Here is a 19481-nt window from a genome sequence, read left to right as displayed (position 1 = left end):
TATTTCAGCTAGTCATCAGAATGACCCTATAAGACAGCAATCATCTCTAAGGAAGTAAGGATCATAAATAAAGCTGCTCATTTAAGATCACAGAAGTTTAAAAGGCAGCTGTAAATCCAAGTATGTACAAATCAAAAACAAGTATCTTGGACATTAGAATGATAAGGGGGAAAAAGACAGAAGAATTACCTTGATAGATAAATGTTTGTTTTGTTGAGGAGACAGAAGGGAAGGTTAATGTTGACTTATGACCCCCTAGTTCTTTTTCATGCTATTTTTGAAGCTACTTTGTCTAAACCACTGACCAGCTCCTGGGCGATTACCATATTCCTTGTATTCCACTTAGCTTTTCTAAGTGTTATATGAATTGAGTAGTCTGTGAAAAGAAAGGATTCATGATCACATATATTTGTAAAATTGTGACCTTCTAATTAATTTCCATCCTGTACAGGTCATCAGGTTCTGGGAACAACAACTGAACATACACAAACACATACACAATGAGTAATCCTGCTGTAAAGAGACCCATTTAATGTTATATTTACCCAACATTTATCAAACTTACATGAATGATCATTTTACACAAAATATTATTAACATTAGAAAGAACTAGTAGGCTAGTTCCCCACTGTGTAGAAAAAAATTGTATGAGGCTATATATTTTTAAAAGATTGTATTTATTTATTTTTTAGACAAAGGGGAGGGGGGAGAAAGAGAGGGAGAGAAACATCAAGGTGTGGTTGCCTCTCACACGCCCCCTACTGGGGACCTGGCCTGCAATCCAGGCATGTGCCCTGACTGTGATTGGAACCAGTGGCCCTTTGGTTCACAGGCTGGCACTCAATCCATTGAGCCACACCAACTTGGGTTGTATGAGGCTATAATATAATGACTTCAATAAGGATTATTTTTTATTTTTTTTAATTATTGTATTTTTTTCATTACCATTTACCTCCTATATCTCTCTTCCACCTTGACACTGCCCCCTCCACACTCACCACACTGTTATCCATGTCTATGAGTCTTTTTCCTTTTTTCTTCAATCACAGAAATTTTTGTTATTTAAATCTATTGACACAATATTTGTGAAAGACTGATCCAAAGATGTCCTGGTGTTTGATAAGATGCAGAATCCAAATCTTCATCTCAGATCCCTTACTCAGACTTGTAGGGTCCAGATGTGCATTTTAAAAGAGTTTTCCACATGATTTTCATACACTCTAAAATGGAACCTAAAATTAGAAACTATCACCCCTTATGGTTAGGTTCCAATTATAATATTGCTTTTAACCCATTGGTAGGAGTGAAAATTGTTGTAGGTTAATATCTGCAGTATGGTGTGTGTCTTTATTTGAGGCCATTTTTATCCATTTTAGTAAAATCAACCAGTTGTTCTAGAGACACCTTAGGTAGCCTTTATCTGGGAAAGTATTGATTAATCTGTTATCCTTACTTTCCTAGAGACAGTGATTGCTATTTTATTGGATTATTTTAGTGATTACCTGAAATAATTGTTGTGATGGCTTAGCACTAAGTCTAGGGTTGGGCTCTAGATGTGACAAGCACTGATATCCAGTCCTGCAGACTCCCACTACCACAAGTTCCCACAACAGTGACTCATGCAGGGAAATCTCACAAGAGGTTGGCGTGTGCTCCAGTTTACATATTTACTCTGAAACCTGTGAGTTACAGAGGTCCCAATATTTCCACCTGATTGACAAACAATTTTTCCATGCCTTAGGTAAGTGTCATCAGGTTGCAAAATATTAGAAGGCTGTCAGTTAAATTTGAAATCAAGACATGATAGTTCTAGGATTTCTAGATTTAATGCCACTACTTCCTGACAGACTGACTGATCTAAATTACATTAGTGAATAAACTCACCCATGTTTTGTGTCCTAACAGGGTACTCTGATGTCAAAGAACTTTTATATCAAGTTCTTTGAATTGGGCAGACAGTTTTTTGAAATTTGTCAATAACTCTGGTATGTACTATGATATTTGGAATAAAAAATGAAGATGATTTTCTTTAAAAAAATAGAAACCAAAGACTTATTGATAATTTATAATTAGATTATAAGTACACATTTGCCCCAAATATGTTTTTATGTACAAGGTTATTTTGAAGTGGTCAACAAATAGAGCGAAAGAATACTTGGAAATAATAAAGTTACCTTCTTAAGTAATATAACATTTCTAACATTTTGAACTAGTGACAGTTAAACCACTTGTCTGTCAGGTTATTGGAAAAAATTAAGGCAAACAATGATTAGCCTTTCTCTTCTCATGTAAATGTCTTTGGGGAAGGAGTACTATTAAAAGATAGAGACCCAGGGTCATCCACTGCCTGGGATGCTAGAGGTAGTATTATATTTACTTACCATGTTGTCATTCTGAGACCCAAACCTAATCTTGAGAATTACCCCAGAAGCAGCCCCATGTTGCTTAGGAGAAAAACATTAGCTCCATGAAGACTGGCCAATGCAAAGCGTCTACTCCCGAATCATCTAAGAGGATAGTCACTAGCCACACATGGCTGTCTAACTCTAAATTTATTAAAATATGCCCTGGCTGGTGTGGCTCAGTGGATTGAGTGTGGGCCTGTGAACCAAAGGATCACGGTTTGATTCCCGGTCAGGGCACATGCCTGGGTTGCAGGCCAGTTCCCAGCAGGGGCCACACGAGAGGCAACCATACATTGATATTTCTCTCCCTCTCTCCTTCCCTTCCCCTCTAAAGATAAAAGAATAAAGTCTTTAAAAAAAAAAAAACCCTCTCCTTTAATAAATAAATAAATAAATAAATAAATAAATAAATAAAATACAATAAATTAAGAAATTTTGACTTTCTTAGTCAAAATATCCACATTTCAAATTCTCAGTAGCTGCTAGTTACTGGGTCTCAGGCAGCATAAAGGAGAACATTTCTATCATCACACAGTGATTAGTGCTAGCCCAATCCAATTAGTATTTGATTTGTGGAAGCAAACACTTATGTTACAATGTTACAAGCTTCATCCATTCCTACAAAGAAATATTCAGACCCACAGTGACCCTCCCCTCTGACAACAGGAGTAAAGAATTGCAGGGTGTGCATTTAATGCCATTTCTCTTGTCCTGTGATGTTGCACTGGAGAAATGAATTATTTTTTAAGTGTATGAGATTAAAGAGTTCCTAACTCAGCTTTTCAGCTATAATTAGCTTTAGTATTTGATTTCATTATTTATGATTTAGTTTCTTACCAACTTACTTTTTAAAAATACATTCTTCCTTTAGAAATGCTAGCATTAATTCAGGCATAGTTCAGCCTGGCATAGACACTGTGTGTATCTTCAAGATAATTCATTAAAGCCTAATAGATGTTGAATTTAACTTTGAAAGACCAAAATTTTTATTTTATTCCCAAGTTGTCTGGGCTCCATTAACTTCTTATAACAAATGTTTGCTAACTATATAATATTGGAAAACTCATTTAACACCCACATATACAGTTCTTTTGTTTGTAAAATGGAACTAGGTCATTTTAAACATTTTAATATTGTTCTCACATATCTGAATTAGCAGAGGGAAAGTCCAGCATAGCTCCTGACTTTTGTCTGAAATCTACCAAAGTTAGGTGACTCTGGTTAGCATATAGTATACAAAAAATAAGGTAAAACCTCACAGAGAATGAAAAAAAATCAACTCTGTATATTTATTTTTTAAAAAGAGAATGTTTATTTACTTTAATCTTTATAGTATTTTTTACATTACCAGTTTGTCCCCTTATATGTCCTCCCCCCAGCAATCACCACACTACCATCCATGTCCATTTTCTTTTTTGCTCTATCTCTACCCTCCACCACTAGCTGTCATTCTGCTCTCCATCTATGAGTCTGTCCATGTTTTCCTTGTTAATTCAGCTTGTTCATTAGATTCCACATGTGAGTGAAATCAAATGGTATTTGTCTTTCTCTGAGTGGCTTATTTCACTTAGCATGTTCTCCAGATCCATCCATACTGTTGCAAAAGGTAAAATTTTCTTCTTTTTGTATGGCCAAGTCATATTCTATTATGTAAATGTCCCATAGTTGTTTTATCAACTCATCTATTGATGGACACGAGCTGCTTCCATATCTTGGCTATTGAAAACAATGCTATAGTGAATATATGGGGTGCTTATATTCTTTTGTATTAGTGTTATAGGTTCCTTCTTAATCTTTGAGGTATTTCTTAATCTTTGAGGTGTTTCCAAACTGCTTTCCACAGTGGCTGCACTGGGCTGCATTCCTCTCTAACAGTGCAAAAAGACCCCTTTCTCTATATCCTCAAGGGCACTTTTTTGTTGATTGATTAACAATAGCCATTATGAGAAGTGTAAGAGGTGTAAGATCTCATTATGGTATTAATTTTCATTTCTCTGATGATTAGTTACATTTAGAATATTTTCATATATCTATTGGCCATCTGCATGGCCTCTTTGTAGAAGTGTCTATTCAGGCTTATTTTTTTGGTGTTGAGTTTTGTAAGCACTTTGTAAATTTTAGATATTACTGCCTCATCATATGTTATTGGTAAATACGTTCTTCCATTCTGTGGGTTGTCTTTTATTTGGTCGAGAATTTCCTTTACCTTGCAGAAATTTTTAGTTTGATGAAGTCCCATTCGTTTATTTGTCCTTTGTTTCCTTTGTCTGGGGAGAGATATCTGATAAATAACTGCTAAGGACAATGTCTGAGATTTTGCTGCCCATGTTTTCTTCCAGGATTTTTATGGTTTCAGTTCTAGCATTTAAGTCTTTGGTCTATTTTGAACTTATTATTGTGTGTGGTGTAAGAAGTTTGTCTAGTTTCATTTTTCTGCAGGTATCCATCCAATTTTCCCAACACTACTTATTGAATAGGCTATCTTTAGCCCACTGTACATACTTGCTTCCTCTGTTGAACATTAATTCTTTTATTTATGGGCTCTTTATTCTGTTTCATTGATCTATGTGTCTGTTTTCATGCCAGTACCATGCTGTTTTGCTTACTATGGCCTTATACTAGAGCTTGACATTAGAAGCATGATTCCTCCAAATGTGTTTTCTCTCAGGATCACTGTTGCTATGTGGGGCCTTTCATGGTTCCATGTAAATTTTTGAAATATTTGCTCTAGTTTGGTGAGATATGTCTTGGAATCTTGATAGGAATTGTACTGAATCTGTAAATTGCTTTGGGTAGTATGGGCAGTTTCATGACGTTAATTCTTCTTCTCCATGAACAGGGTATGTGCTTCCACTTATTTGTATGTTCGTTAATTTCTTTCTCCAGTGTCTTTTAATTTTCTAATTACAGGTCTCTATTTTACAATATTGGTTAGGTTTATTTTAGGTATTTTATTATTTTCAACTCCATGTCTCCCCATTCACAATATAGACCAGTCAAAGGGCTTGGGCTGAGGTGTATATTGGGTGGGTTTGCTCTGCCTTCTCTTTCTGCACTGTCAGTGTAAGAATACAGCCACGCAGTGCTTACCAAGGGGATTTAAATGGTGTTTGGAAAAAGCTGGAGGTAGCTCTCTATGTTAGAAGACACTAGGGAATGTAACATAATCAAATGATGTATCAGTTTCTGCCATGTACTTTTGAAAAAATGTATAAAGACATTGGTGACAAAGTATGGGTCATATATGATCCCAATGTTGCTCTTTGGGCTCATGGAAGACATTTACTCTTCTTCAATTATTTCACCTTCCAACAAATAGCTGATACGTTTACAGATACATTGCCACTCACCAGTAACATTTTTTTGTTCCACTCTTAGTAGGTAAACAATGACAATCTCACAAGTTTTCCCAATTTAATCTCCAGGAACAGCTTAGAGCTCAGAGAATTCAGAGGGTGAACACTGAGATGCTCTTACCAAGAAACTGCTGACATCTTCTCAAAACCACGGAAGAGATTTTGTGTGTTTCCCTTCAGTCGCCTTCTCTTTAGACTCACTTTCTCTTGCCAAGCTGCCCCATTTTTTCTTATAGCACAAGATTATAATAAAAATAATGTGTTGACATTCTTCCTTCCACTGCAATATTTATAGATGACATTGCTCAAATACATTGCTGTGGTTTGCTTGTCTAATTTTATGATGATCTTGCTAATCAAACACACTCTTGCTCACTGGTGCTCACAGAAGGAGCACTTCACACCATGTGAATGGTGACAGCTGGCACCAGCTGCTCCTCTCAGGCACTCTTGCCACTCAAATAGAGAGCTAACTGGTGTGAACAACATTGGAAAGTTTTCAAGATGAAAAAGAGGTGAAGGGCTTTAATTCCCAAATCTTGGACAGCAGTCAACAGAGTTTGGAACGTGCAACAGTGTTTAAAATCCTCATGTTCATTCCATATCTTGAGGCAGTACTGTATCCAACTGCAAGAAGTGTGTTACATTTCATGAGCTTCACTTGTAGTTCATCTCAGCTACCAAGAGCAAATATTCTGAAGGTTTAAATTATTCAACAAATAATTGCAAAAAATATCTCAAGTGAATACATCGAGAACTTTCTTTGGGCGGGCAAAATGCAGATGCAAAGCAGGTGTCAGCCATGATTGGGAGCAAAATGAAACAGAGAAGGGAAGTGCCAGAGTAAATAAGGAAGATAATTGTGAACATCTACAGCAGTCAGGAGACTTCACTGAGTCAGTAAAATTCAAACTGGCCCTTGAAAGATAGGCAGAATTTGAACAAAAAAAGAACTGGGAAGGGAACTCAGAAAGTAAAGTAGCAGCAAGGGCTTGAAGGCAGCAATGGATGAGACTGGCTGCTACAGGGCAGGCTGTTGTACATTTGGGAAATAAGTTTCCACTTCTATTCCTATTTGTGTTTGTTGCCAAAAATGCAGCTCAGATAGATTCAAGACCCTCAGTGCCATGATGCCATGAGTTTCCTTGTGAACAATGTCTGGTTTACTGTCTGGCTCACCTGCTTTTGAGCTTTTTGAAGACAGAGAAAAAATATATAACATATACACACATATATTATATACATGTATATATTATAATATATACACACATGCATATGACATGTATACTGGCTCACAGTGCCTACGGCATCATGGATGAGACATGAGACAAATTCACATGAACTACCGAGTCCTGTGGAGGAAAAGGGGCAGCATGGCTACTCCCTCAAGCAGGGAGTGCCTTGGAGTGGCCTGGCAACTCTCTCAAGGGGATAGCGTGCTGACCCTTGCCTAGACATGCTTTTATTGTTTTTTTTTTTTTTTTTTTTTTTTTTGCACAGGAGTTTAGGTACAACTTATTAATCATTGTCAGGCAGTAAACAGTAGATAGTATACAAAGAACCATTAGGGCTTCTTCTAAGTCTGGATTTATCAGCTAAAAGGCTACAGAACTTTGGGAAAACAAGCTCATTTTCTGCCTGGGACTTTATAATTTAACTAAACACATTCTTAGCAAAGAAGGCTTCACAGGATTGTTAAGAATTCTTTCTTTTGCCAGATCACCTCGGACCCCGCTCTAGCTGGTAAAGGGACTGCACTGCCTTCCCCCATCACAGGTTTTCAGGCTTAAGTGGAATAGAGCCAGGAAGCACTTCTCCCAGAGGACATGGGGACTGGGCTATGTCAGAATATCTAGGGGGCGAGGGTCCATTATTTCCTCTTTGTTGCAGCTCCCTGAGTCCTTCCATGATGGCCTCCCAAGTGATCATGTTTGGCTTAGGTTGCTGGTTGTACCTGTCACTATCTGACCATGCATTGGGGGCAGGGAGGGGAGTAGCTAGAAGCAGCATTTGCTACCAGAGACAAGCTTTGTCTCCTCATGGCTTCCATTCCAGAGGTTGCTCACTAATCCTTAGGCATGGGAGGCAGTTACAATTCCTGAAACCAGGCAGAGCAATTCCCAACATACATACATACAGGAACATAATGGAAAAATCAACAAATGCATGTATATGGAATGATGAATTAATGTAGTAGAAGACAAAGATAATAAAAGTGGATGGAAGGAAAGAGGCAAGGTCATGGGAGACCTTAAAAGGCAAGCTGGAGGATTTGGATTCTCACATTTAATGCCTCAGGCTCCATCATGTACTGGAGAACATGTGAATTGCATGTATAGAATCTGAATTTCACCATAAGTAGCATTGCAATAAAATATACATTTTAGAAAGTGGGAAAGAGACATGAGACAAATTTTTACTGTAAGAATAGTTCTCAGCTATTTTATTTCCCTATCTAAAAAGTGGTTTTACATTTAGAATAATTCTTTCAAGAGAAGTTGTGTTATGAATTCACTGTGATATGGAAAATAAAATAGTTGCAAGTGAAAATTTTAATGTACTCAGAAGCTCATCCTTTGGACCTCTTCATATGTGTCCCTACACCACTCTGCAAATGTGGGTTCAAAGAAAATCCACCATGGAACCCCAGGCTTTTAGAGACATGGGTGTGTGCCTTGCTCTTGATCAAGGCTCATTTTTCCTTTACCTCTCAGATATCTCAGATGTTGAGGAATTATTTCACATCCATGGAAATTAAAGTGATTTGTATTATTCTCTTTACCATTTCCCTGAGGCCCTGGCAATCAGGTGATCTCATTTCAGGTGCGTCTCCTCACAAAAATCCCAAGGTTAACATGAGTGTAGTAATTTGAATGATATTTAACATGCACATTTCTGCTGTCACTTTCCAAGTCTCTTAATTCACCAAACTGCCAGCTAAAATATTATTCTCACCTTTACACTGGTGTTTGCTTTGGGTGCACAGACATGGACTTTTTTTCCTTTTATTTTGCTAAGTATATGTGTACATATAACACATATAATATTAGGAATGCATTACTAGGAATAAACCCTTTACCCATTGAAGCCAGGGTAACAGTGGTAGGGAGCAGGATCAGCAAGGGGATGTTATTAATGGCAGACAGAAGAATTCCTAGCATACTCGTGTTTTGGGGAACTATAGGAAATTTGTTTTTAGTTAAAATCCCAGTTAGCAAGCCTCTTACCACTAAAGAAAGTAAATTTTTTCCTTCTTATCCCCTGTACCCTCACACCAAATAGTGAGTTCGTTCAGCAGAGGACACACAGGTAAGAGGTTAAGATCAGATTCAACAGTCAGAAGTGTAGGAGACACTGGAAAGTCCAATCTTCTGAGACATTCATTGATTGAAATTGCAGTGACCACTGAACCCTTATGTTTGCAGTGAATGAGGCCACATCTTCCCTTCTTGCTGAATTGCTCCAATTTCATATAAGCCAGGCTTTCTCTCAGATTTTCTTCTAGTACTCTGTTTATTTTATTCATGCCAATATTCAGGAACTTGCATGTTTACTTCCATCACTATTTGGTCCAAATCTCTGTCCCCCAATGAGCTTTCTGAAATCTGAGATAGTCTGTGGTGTTCAGCACTCAACTATATCCTCAGCTCCTACCCAGCACCTGATAGACAGAGATGGTCCAAATACAAAGGACAAATGAAAAAATAAATAAAGGAACAAATAAATAAATGAATCAATGCCCCATAATAGTAAAAGACAGCTGCAGGATCCAAGAACATGAGAAAGACCAGAGCCTGCAAAAATCAACAACTGTTTATTTTGCTCTCTTCTAGGCCCAGGACAAAAAAAATGTGCTGGTCCTCAGAAAAGAGCTATTGAATGAGTGGTTGAGTTGCATGAAGACTAGCAAAGCACAAACTGTCTGGCAGCAAGAGGAAAAGGAGGAGCATCAAGACCACTGGATGTCATATCATGCGTGCTTTGTGTATGAGTATATAAACACCTACATGCACACATACATGCTGATGTGGAGGCACAATTTTCATTTCAAAGCATAAGCTTCTGTAATTCTCAATAAAATTATTCGATTTAATCTATAAACCTTGAGCTGTGTAAGAAGCACATCTGGGATGGTGATGATGATTATTTTTATTTTATTTAAATCAGGAATACCCCCCTACCAAATGATTACAGTGAAAAGAATCTTTTTCATTATCCATTAATCTCTGATGGGCTCTTGGGTGGCTCCCTTATCTTGACTATTCTAAATAATGCTGCAATATACATAAGGATGCATATATCTTTTTGAACTAGTGTTTTGAGGTTTTTTTTAGGTAAGTACTAAGAAGTGAAATTGCTGGATCCTTCTTTGTCTCTTGTTATGGCCTTTGTTTTAAAGTCTGTTTTGTCTGTTGTAAGTATTGCTATATTCACTTCTTTTTGTTTATTTGTTTCCATTTTTATGAAATATCTTTTTCCAACCCTTTACTTTCAGTTGATGTATCTTTGGATCTAAAGTAAGTCTCTTACAGACAACATATATAAAGGTCCTAATTTTTTTTTAACCATTCAGCTGCCCAGTGTCTTTTGATTGGGAAAGTCAGACAGAGAAAGACAAATACCATATAATTTCACTTATATGAAGAATCTAAAGAATAAAATAAACAAATAAAACAGGAATAGACTCACAGACACAAAGAACAGTTTGATGATTGCCAGAGGGCAGGTGGGTAGGGGGACTAAGTAAAAAAGGTGGAGGGATTAAGAAGCACACATTGGTAATTACAGAATAGTCATGGGGATGTAAAGTAGAGGATAAGGAATATAATAAATAATATTATAAAAACTATGCATGGCACCAGATGGGACAGACTTATCAGAGTGAACACTTTGTAAGTTATATAAATGTCTACTCACTAGGTTGTGCACCTGAAGCCAACATGATACTGTACATCAAACTTCAATTGAAAAAAAAAACCTTAACATTTAAAAAATGTTTTTTTTTTAGCATGGGTAAAAGCAGAAAGGAAGGTGATGATAATATCATTCATAATAGAGTTAATGATGTTCTGGGTAAACAAGTTTCAAGACTCAAGTTTGATATGTTAAAGTGGTCTCACATAGCCATCTCCTCTAGGTTTGTTGGTCTCCCTTCACCTTTTCCAGGTCTTGAGACAGCCACTGCTTGGTCCCCAGTATATCCTGGTTTTAGGATAGAAAAGCCCCACAGTTGACGTAGTAAATCATTGAAGTGATCTTTTTAAGATAAAACTAAACCTGAAGGAAAAAATTTGAATTTGTAACTTAAAGCAAATGAAAATATTAATCACATTCCAAAATATAAAATAATATAAAGATATAAAACTGTATTAACACATAAAATTCATGAGGGTAAATTATTCAGAAAGCATCATCCTTTTCTGCTTCTCTTTTTTTAGAGTCTGGCTGGCTAAGATATTTGGAACCTGATCCATTTCCATCCCTCCTGCTTCTAACCTTCAGAACTCTCATTCTCCTGCTCTCTGTCAGTCCTTGCTACATAAAACCCCAAGAAAATGAGTGATAACAGTAGCTTGTTCTTGTTAAAACCCATCGAGATGAAATGGGTTTTCCCCATGTGACCACTGAGGAAACTGAGGCATGAAGTGTGTCCAATTTTGTGCTAAAAGAAACACATCAGGGATTTATCATTTTAAATTTTGAGTTTGATCCTCTTTTTGAGGTACATTATTAAACTTATGTTATAGCTGGTTTCCTGATCTGCCAGTCAGGGAGGCCAATATCCCCTTTGGGTATTTGAGATCTGAAGTGAATGGTATATTGTTCTGCTAACCACATACCAGATACAGGGAGCAGTAGGGTCTAAGCATTCAGAACTCCAGTCTTGGTGAGCACATTTTATTACAGGTCAGTCTTACTTTTTTCCTCCAACACAAAACAGATTAAGCTCTTTTTCTTTTCCAGCTGTGTCTATAAATAGTGATTACTTATGGATCACCCATGAATTCTTTTAGACTAGATCAGAACAATATTAAAAGACCACAGATACTTTGCCTCAGCATCTCAATCAGTGACCATCAATGGAGATGAGAAAAACCAAATGTGACACTGGCTATACCAAAAAAGAAGACTTTTTGGAAAACGTGAAAAACAGATGAAATGACTTTATCAGTAAGGTAGATGAAGGCATTATTGAGATATTGATTTTGTGAAAGGGGTAATAAAGAAGAACCTCCTTCTTCTGGTTACTAAACTAGGAATATATTCTACAGAATTAAGTATAAGTGTCTTGAGGATCTAAAATAATTTTTTCATGTTGTGATTCAGGTAAAAAAAATTTCCTTAGCTTCTATGTTATTGAAACCATCCTAATTCTATAGTTAGTTTTTCTCAGAAGAGGTGATCAAAAAAATCTGATTTCATATACATTTTCTTACTTCTGTCTGAACAAGCACATTTTACCTCATCCTCAATCTATAGCTCTTTGGATTGAACCTTTACCTTCTGAGGTGCTTGTGGTAATTCACCCAGTTCAATTTTCTGGCTTTCTTTTCAACATCAGAGTTTCAGATTACTAGTTGTTGCAGATGAGTCCTACCGTCTCTGTCTGGACAGAATGAAGTGCTGTACTTGGCTTTGTAGGCATTCTGTGTTTTCCATGAATCAAAGGTATCTTGGTATCCTTCTTTATACACAGGTAGAGAAGTACCATTTCATAGTAATGAGAGAAATGAGCTTAATTACAGAATGCCTATGCACTTATTTAGGGTCACTTACTCAGATCAAATAGAGGTTTCAATGGCCTCCAAAGCTCCCATTCCATACTGACATTTAAAGAGGTAAGGAGTAATTAGTGAGGAGTATTCCTCATTCAAGAAGCAAATAAATCAGTACTTTTGCTGGGCAGCTTAGATGGAAGATCCTTACAAAATCAGCTCAGAATCTTTCTCATCAAGATAGTCTGTCCAAGCTAGTTCCCAGAATCCTCTGTTTCCTAATCAGACCAAAGACATAGGTAAGGATAAATATCTTGGCGGAGACTTTGGTTCTTTCTGTGTCTCTCTCAGTGGGCTTGTCACAGGTTGTGAAAATGAGCCACATGGATGGTATTGCCTCTGGCTTCTGTGGTGATCCATAAACTGTTACCTGTGTCCCTTCTCTTCTTGTGTTAATAAAACCTGTTTCATGATTTGAACAAAATATCAAAACACATCATTTTCTGCTTTTCAGTCCTGCTGGACCATGTAGGATATCATCTAACTGCAAAGTCGGAAGTAGTACAGTGCAAAGCCAGGCATAATCTCTTTGATGAGATTCCATGGTTTCTAATCAGGCTTGGCTAAGTATTTGCTGTGTATCCTTGCAGAAGTTACTTAGTGCCACTGTGCTTAAATCATCTCTTTCTATTAAATGGAGTTAGTAACATTACTTACTTCACATGGTTGTGGTGAGCATATATGTATCTCTCTTACACACACACACACAAACACACACACACCTATAAGATGGCCTGGCACACAGGAAGCATTATTTAAGCCAGGGGTGTCAAACTCATTTTCACCAGGGGTCACATCAGCCTCATGGTTGCCTTCAAGGGGCCAGATGTAATTTCAATTCCTTAACAGTTAAGGAGTAGTTACATTTATACAGTCCTAAACTTATTTGGGTCTTTGAAGGCAACCACAAGGCTGATGTGGTCCATGGTAAAAATGAGCTTGACACCCCTGATTTAAGCATTGACTATTAGTATGGTGTGCTCCTCAGATTGCAAACTGCTATGTGCTGCCAAGTTCATTACAGCCTTGACTTTAAGCTCTCTTTTGCCCTCTGCTGTTAGTGCAGCCTTTCCCATCCAGACACGCAAATGCCCAGCACCATAACTCTTCTCAGGCCCATCCTGATGCTCTCTACCCACATGGAATCCTGTGCTTGACCTTCCTAAACCAAGCCCGATTCTCTAGTTTCCCTTAAATCTCACTCTCTCTGTGATACTCCCTTAACCTGTTCTGGCTACCCAAGCCATCTCTCCTCTCTCTCTGGCCTTTAGTCAATAGGCCATCCACATTTACATGGGCAGAGGAGTCAGCAAATTCTGAATGAATCCTGACACCACCAAACACTAAACTTCTGTGAACATCACTGGTCTTGAAATGACAATAATGGAGCAAACCAATGGCTTTCAAATATGAGTGTGTATCAGATTCACCTGAAAAGTTATTAAAACTTGGATGGCTCCCCTTCCCCAAGGTTCTGACCCAGCAGGTATGTGCCGGGCATGATAATACACATTTATAACAAGTAGCCAAATGATGCTGGTACTACTGCCCTTAAAAGCCCAGTTCTAAGAACAATCTTGAGGATTTTGCAGGACCATGGTGAAAATTAAATGAAATAATATTGAGAGATATTTGTTCCATAACTGTTATATAAAATATAACATTTTCTGGCCCTGGCTGGTGTAGCTCAGTGGATTGAACGCGGGCCTGTGAACCACAGGATCAGGGCACATGCCAGTCAGGGGATTCCCAATCAGGGCACGTGCCTGGGTTGCAGGCCAGTTCCCAGTGGGGGACTCACAAGAGGTAACCATACATTGATATTTCTCTCCTCTCCTTCTCTCCTTCCTTTCCCCTCTAGAGATAAATAAATAAAGTATTTAAAAAAATAAAATAAAATATAGCATTTTCTTTTCCTACATTAAGTAGACTAAAAATAATAAATAAAACAGCAGAAGTGCCCTTGTTTCAATTTTGACCTCATCCAATGAGTTAAGAGAGAATACCATATTGTAGCATTTCTCATTCTGGAGTTAGAAGCTCAGATTGTGTGGGTATTATGCTTTTTTGGCCCCCAATGTAGTGGTTTTCAAGTTTAGAGAAGAACTAAAACATATGCATTATCCTGCAATGTCATTTCTTTATATGAAGTACTGTTTTGAACTCCTATACACAGGGTGAATTTTTAGCATGAGTCTGTTTACGACACGTTGTACAACATAATGTTGTCTTTTTCCCCTTTCACTGTTTATAACACCCCAACTCTGAATCAAGGTCAGAATCTTGACCAGAGAGATTAGCAGATGCTTTCCTTAAAATAATGAGTATTAAGTAAATGGGAAGAGATTATGGGATGAACACACACACACATACACACACAATAACTTCTTTTGCTGAAAGACACTTAATGAAATGGTCCACATAAATTCACTCAACTCAGAAAAGCAAATTGTTTAATTTTAGGGAAAAAAAGCAAAATAGTCATCAGAGAATGGAACAGCAAAGCCTGCAGGAGCAAACACCCTGCTCCACACTGTGAGACTTCCTTTTCCTTTCATTCAAAACCAGAGCTGAATGATCTCTAAGGACCTTCCCCAGTGCCACTTCTCTGAGGAAAGGACCCAAGAAACTAGACCAGTGGTCACAGAAACCTTTTGCTGGTGCCAGAAAATCAGAGGAACTCAGTTTCCACCAATCTTTATAAAGTTATGGAGCAATATTTTTTGGTGGGTGGAGTCATTCATTACATTACATTATAATGTAATGCCATTACATTATAATGGAACCACTCTCACACACAGGGTGTGAGGCTTGTCTACAAGCAAAAATCAAACTGAGACTTTCAGTGAGCCTAAAGAGTCAACTCTCCTCAAAATAACACAAAAGTAAATTGTGTTTGCTGGCATCTGCATCTGCAGCTATTCTAACCATATTCCCTTCCAAACAAAACATCTCTTTACTCAGGCACCTCTGAGGATCTTTGTTTATTTGTGTTCATGGAAAGTTTTCTTCGCAGTGGGAAGCAGGGGAGGAGTTAAGTGACAAATACCAGAAATTTCTAGAGGAAGGTGGAATTCGTTTGACTGGCTGGTTTCCCTTGGACTGAATTCAACACCTCTTTGAAGAATGGGATTGACACAGAGCTGCTGGAACTTCTCAGAGCCCAGTGAGACTCTTAGCTGCTTGAGGACTCAGTTGGGGCCAAAGCCATCCCTCTCCCCTACACTTGTACCCCTTTTATAAGAATCCATGTAATCCCATAGGCTCCAGGATTAGAAGCTTTAGGGTAGTTGTTCTCAAAATCTAGCCCCCAGATCAGCAAAACAGCACCTGGAGCACCCTGAAATTTGGTATGAATACACATTTTATTGGCCTTCACAGTAATATCAGAAACTCTAGGGGTGGTATCCAGCCACATGGATTTTAACAAGTCCTACTGGCAATTCTGATGCAGACATGCTAGAACTGACCTGAAAATTTCAAGGAGGCATTCATTCCCAGGTTCATATAAATTCAGAGTCCGCACATACATGAATCTGGAAATAAGGACTGCCTTAAATTATGTGTCCTAAGCACATCACAAGCTTTCTTTACCCTATCCAGGCACTGAGACCAAAGCTTTAGGAGAATCTAATAACCATAGCCTTGGTACAAAATTGATACACATTTTCCTGATGAGTGGTAATTAGTCTTCCAGAAAGGCAGCTCCTCTGAAGAAGTAGGAATCAAAGTCCAAGGGAGTCACAGAGAAGATTGACTAGAAAGCACATGTGAGGTATGTCTATAGGGATCTACCCCAGAGACTGCTGGGGATCTTTGAGCCATGGTGGGGGTTGGAGGACCTTCAGAGGGAGATTTTGGCTTCCCTTCTCCCCATGGAAAGGAGAGAGTTAGCAAACTTTTGGCTCTGGGAATTAACATGGCAATGTTTACTGTGTATCTGTTTATTAGATATGCAACTGAGCCCCCCAAATCTCATGTGTTTATGATCAGTGCAAATGTAGGTTTTATAATCTTGGTTTTGCAAAAGAGAAAACACATTTTAAATGGTTAAATAATATGTATCATATCTCAAGCTGATGAGTGATGAACTGGGTATTAAATAGGCTTTGTTTCACCCACACTGCAATTAATGAAATTCCTCAGCCGTGACTTCCACTTTTTCTCATTTCAGACAGCTGGCTCATCAGCATCCCTTTGGTCCTCTATACCTTGGATCCTGTCTGTTATTCAAATTCTTAGATAGCATTTGGTGATTTGTTTCTTCTGTTGTGAACTGTGCAAGAATGGACATGCTCCTGGCATTGACTTGTCAGATCCTTCAAGAAAAGTCTTAGCAAAAGGTATCCTTGACCTGGGCCACTGGGACTGTGCCTCACTTACTTATTTTAGTCCCTGCCTGATATCACACATCACTTTGAATATCCTTTTTAAGAAATGGAGACTCATTAGAAGCACCTAAAGTTTACAATGAATTTAATATATTGCATATTCCTAAAAAGTTTTTGTTTTAATGGTTGGGCAGAAGATGGGCTTACACATTTAGAGCCATAGGCACACAATGACTAAAATTGCCAGATTGGTATCTTTTGGATAGTTGGTATGAGATAGGACACTGGCATTGTTCATCTCCAGACTGCAACTGTAGTCCTGTGACCATGAGAAAATTGACATGCAACTCTGGATCTTAGTTAACCTTTAAAACCGGGGGTATTTATGCTTTGCACCCCCATGGCTTGTAAGCTCTCACCACATTTTATCACACTCTGGTGTGTACACAAGACTGCTTCAGTCATTCACTCACTGCCCATCTGTGAAGCCCAGTAACTGAGGCTGTGATAAACAGTTTCTGAAGGAGTAAAGCATTTATAGAGGTTACTTAGCTCTGTGATAGTTTAGATTAGCATGCTTTGCCTATCTCAAGTTCAAGGGGTGCAAGATAAATATAGCTCCTGGAGAACAGGAGTGTGGGGTGTAAATAACATGACATTGGGGATTCTGTTTGCAGAGGTGAGAGAGTGGCTTCACATTGTGTTATAGAGGTTTAGAAAAATCAGAGGAAAGTACATTAGGGGTGTTCCACTCTGGCTCCAACTGTGGTTCCTATCAGAGGGCTCTGCCTCTTAGGCACTGGGTGATTCAGCAGAGGAAGCTTCCTAAAGCCAGCACTTGTCCTGCTACCAGAATTGTGGCCAGGGCAATCACTCTAAATCCCTTCTTCCCTGAGACCAGAAGACTTGCATTTGCCAAGCATTCAGATGCAAATTGTTAGTTTGAGTCCTTAGTTGCTGGGAAGAGACCCACCCAGCTTCTTCTCAAAGAATTGCCCCAAGAATGATTTGTAAACATGCACAAGCTGGGCAGTGGGCTTAAGCACTATCTAAAGAGAGTATGTTTAAAGGACTCCCACTGGGGAAAGCTCTTAAGATCTCAAATCACAGGAGCATCTTCTGTGAATGCTATCTTGGTTTTCTCCTATCTGGTTTTCCCACAGTGACCAGCACTAGGTGCCTTTGTGTGTGTGTAAGATGGACAGCAGAAAGGGGAGCTGGGAGGCCTGGTTCTCTTTGCATAGCCAAGCCAGATGACACTTAGGTAGAACAGGGAGGGCAAGCCCTTGTGAGGCCGGGCAAGAGGCCTGGGTCTCTATACATAGTCTAGCAAGAAGGGGCACAGAAGAAACTGGTCTGGGAGACAAGAGACTGGAAGGCCAGACCATAGGCTATCTTCAATGAACTTCTTGACAGGAACACAAGTAAGAAAACCACAGTCAACTCTTCCACCTTCATATGCCCAACCACACCCACCTCACCCCCAAGTAGCAAACTCCTTGAAGGCAAAGACTCTGTACTTGCCCTTAAGTTGAGTTTACAGTAATTAATACCTAAAAAAAAAAAAAAAAAAAAAAAAAAACCTCACAAAACTGAGAAACCACCTGCTTTTTAACCCCTGCACTCTTCCAATAAATGTTAAATATAAGTTCAAGAAATAATTATGCAAAACCTTTTTTCCATGTTTTTTCTTTTGGTAAATGAAGAAAAACATACCATTTACCCACAAAACTAGCACAATCCCTTATTGTTATACAACAATAAAATTGTATGTAATATGGTTATACACACTACAATTACAAAAAAATAGTGATACAGTATAGATGGTAATAATTTTCATGTCAGCAAAATGAAAGCTTCCTTCATTAGAAATTAAGATATTGTAGGATAACCCTACTGATAAATGTTTCCTCTGTTGAATTCCAATTTACAAAGGCTGTGCTTGCTCATCAACAGACTAGAGGGGGCAGCAACCACTTTGCGTAGCATCTTTTTTTATCAGGTCTCTAAACTAGCAAATTCTAATGAAGGACACATTGTATTACCCAGATATCCAGCTGGTCACTTAGGGAAAAGAGAAAGTAGAAGAGCCAAGAGGTCTTTGTGATTTGATGCTTATCTCTTATCTCTTATCTCTGGATATTAACAGAGAAACATTCTCATAAAGTTCTGCCAAATTACATTGGTCACTCTTAACATCAGAGACTGGGATCTGCACATCTCACTTTGTGCTGCTCACTAGAGTGCCCTACTACTTCTCACTGCTCCGCTGGCCTGGGCTGTTATCTCCAGCTCTGGGATGGTTCTCCTTCAATACAACTTTCTTCCTATTTCCTGAGTACTCTTTCACTAGGCAGATCTGCCTGCCTTCCTTTTTGATTCTTGCCTAGAGCCTGAAGACAAATTTCACGGGCACTGGAAGTTCTCCTGTTAATACTAATCCACATCTCTAACCATATTCTTGCCATGTGCTCCACCACAGTGACCTAAAATCCTCCTGATCAATATTTTGTTAAATCTAAGACACTGTTTTTTGTAAGACATACTGCTATTTTATATGCCAGTAAGATAAGCAAATGTTGCCTATTAAATTATTACCATCAATTGAAAAAT

At 38.3% G+C, this 19481-nt stretch overlaps 1 protein-coding gene and 1 non-coding gene across 2 annotated transcripts in view; both read right to left on the bottom strand.

Annotated features, from left to right (window-relative positions):
• Window positions 1-19481, bottom strand: part of CNTNAP5 (contactin associated protein family member 5) — a 519494-nt gene that overhangs the window by 93279 nt on the left and 406734 nt on the right. The window lies entirely within an intron of this gene.
• On the bottom strand, window positions 5372-5504 carry LOC118997199 (small nucleolar RNA SNORA51). Its single transcript, XR_005068632.1, has one exon. It is a non-coding gene; the product is annotated as a small nucleolar RNA SNORA51 (small nucleolar RNA).

This window comes from Sturnira hondurensis, unplaced genomic scaffold, assembly GCF_014824575.4.
Source record: "Sturnira hondurensis isolate 20B ecotype Veracruz unplaced genomic scaffold, ASM1482457v3 Scaffold0012541, whole genome shotgun sequence".
NCBI lineage: Eukaryota > Metazoa > Chordata > Mammalia > Chiroptera > Phyllostomidae > Sturnira > Sturnira hondurensis.
Note: the sequence above shows the minus strand (reverse complement) of the source record. Positions and strands in the feature narration are given on the sequence as shown.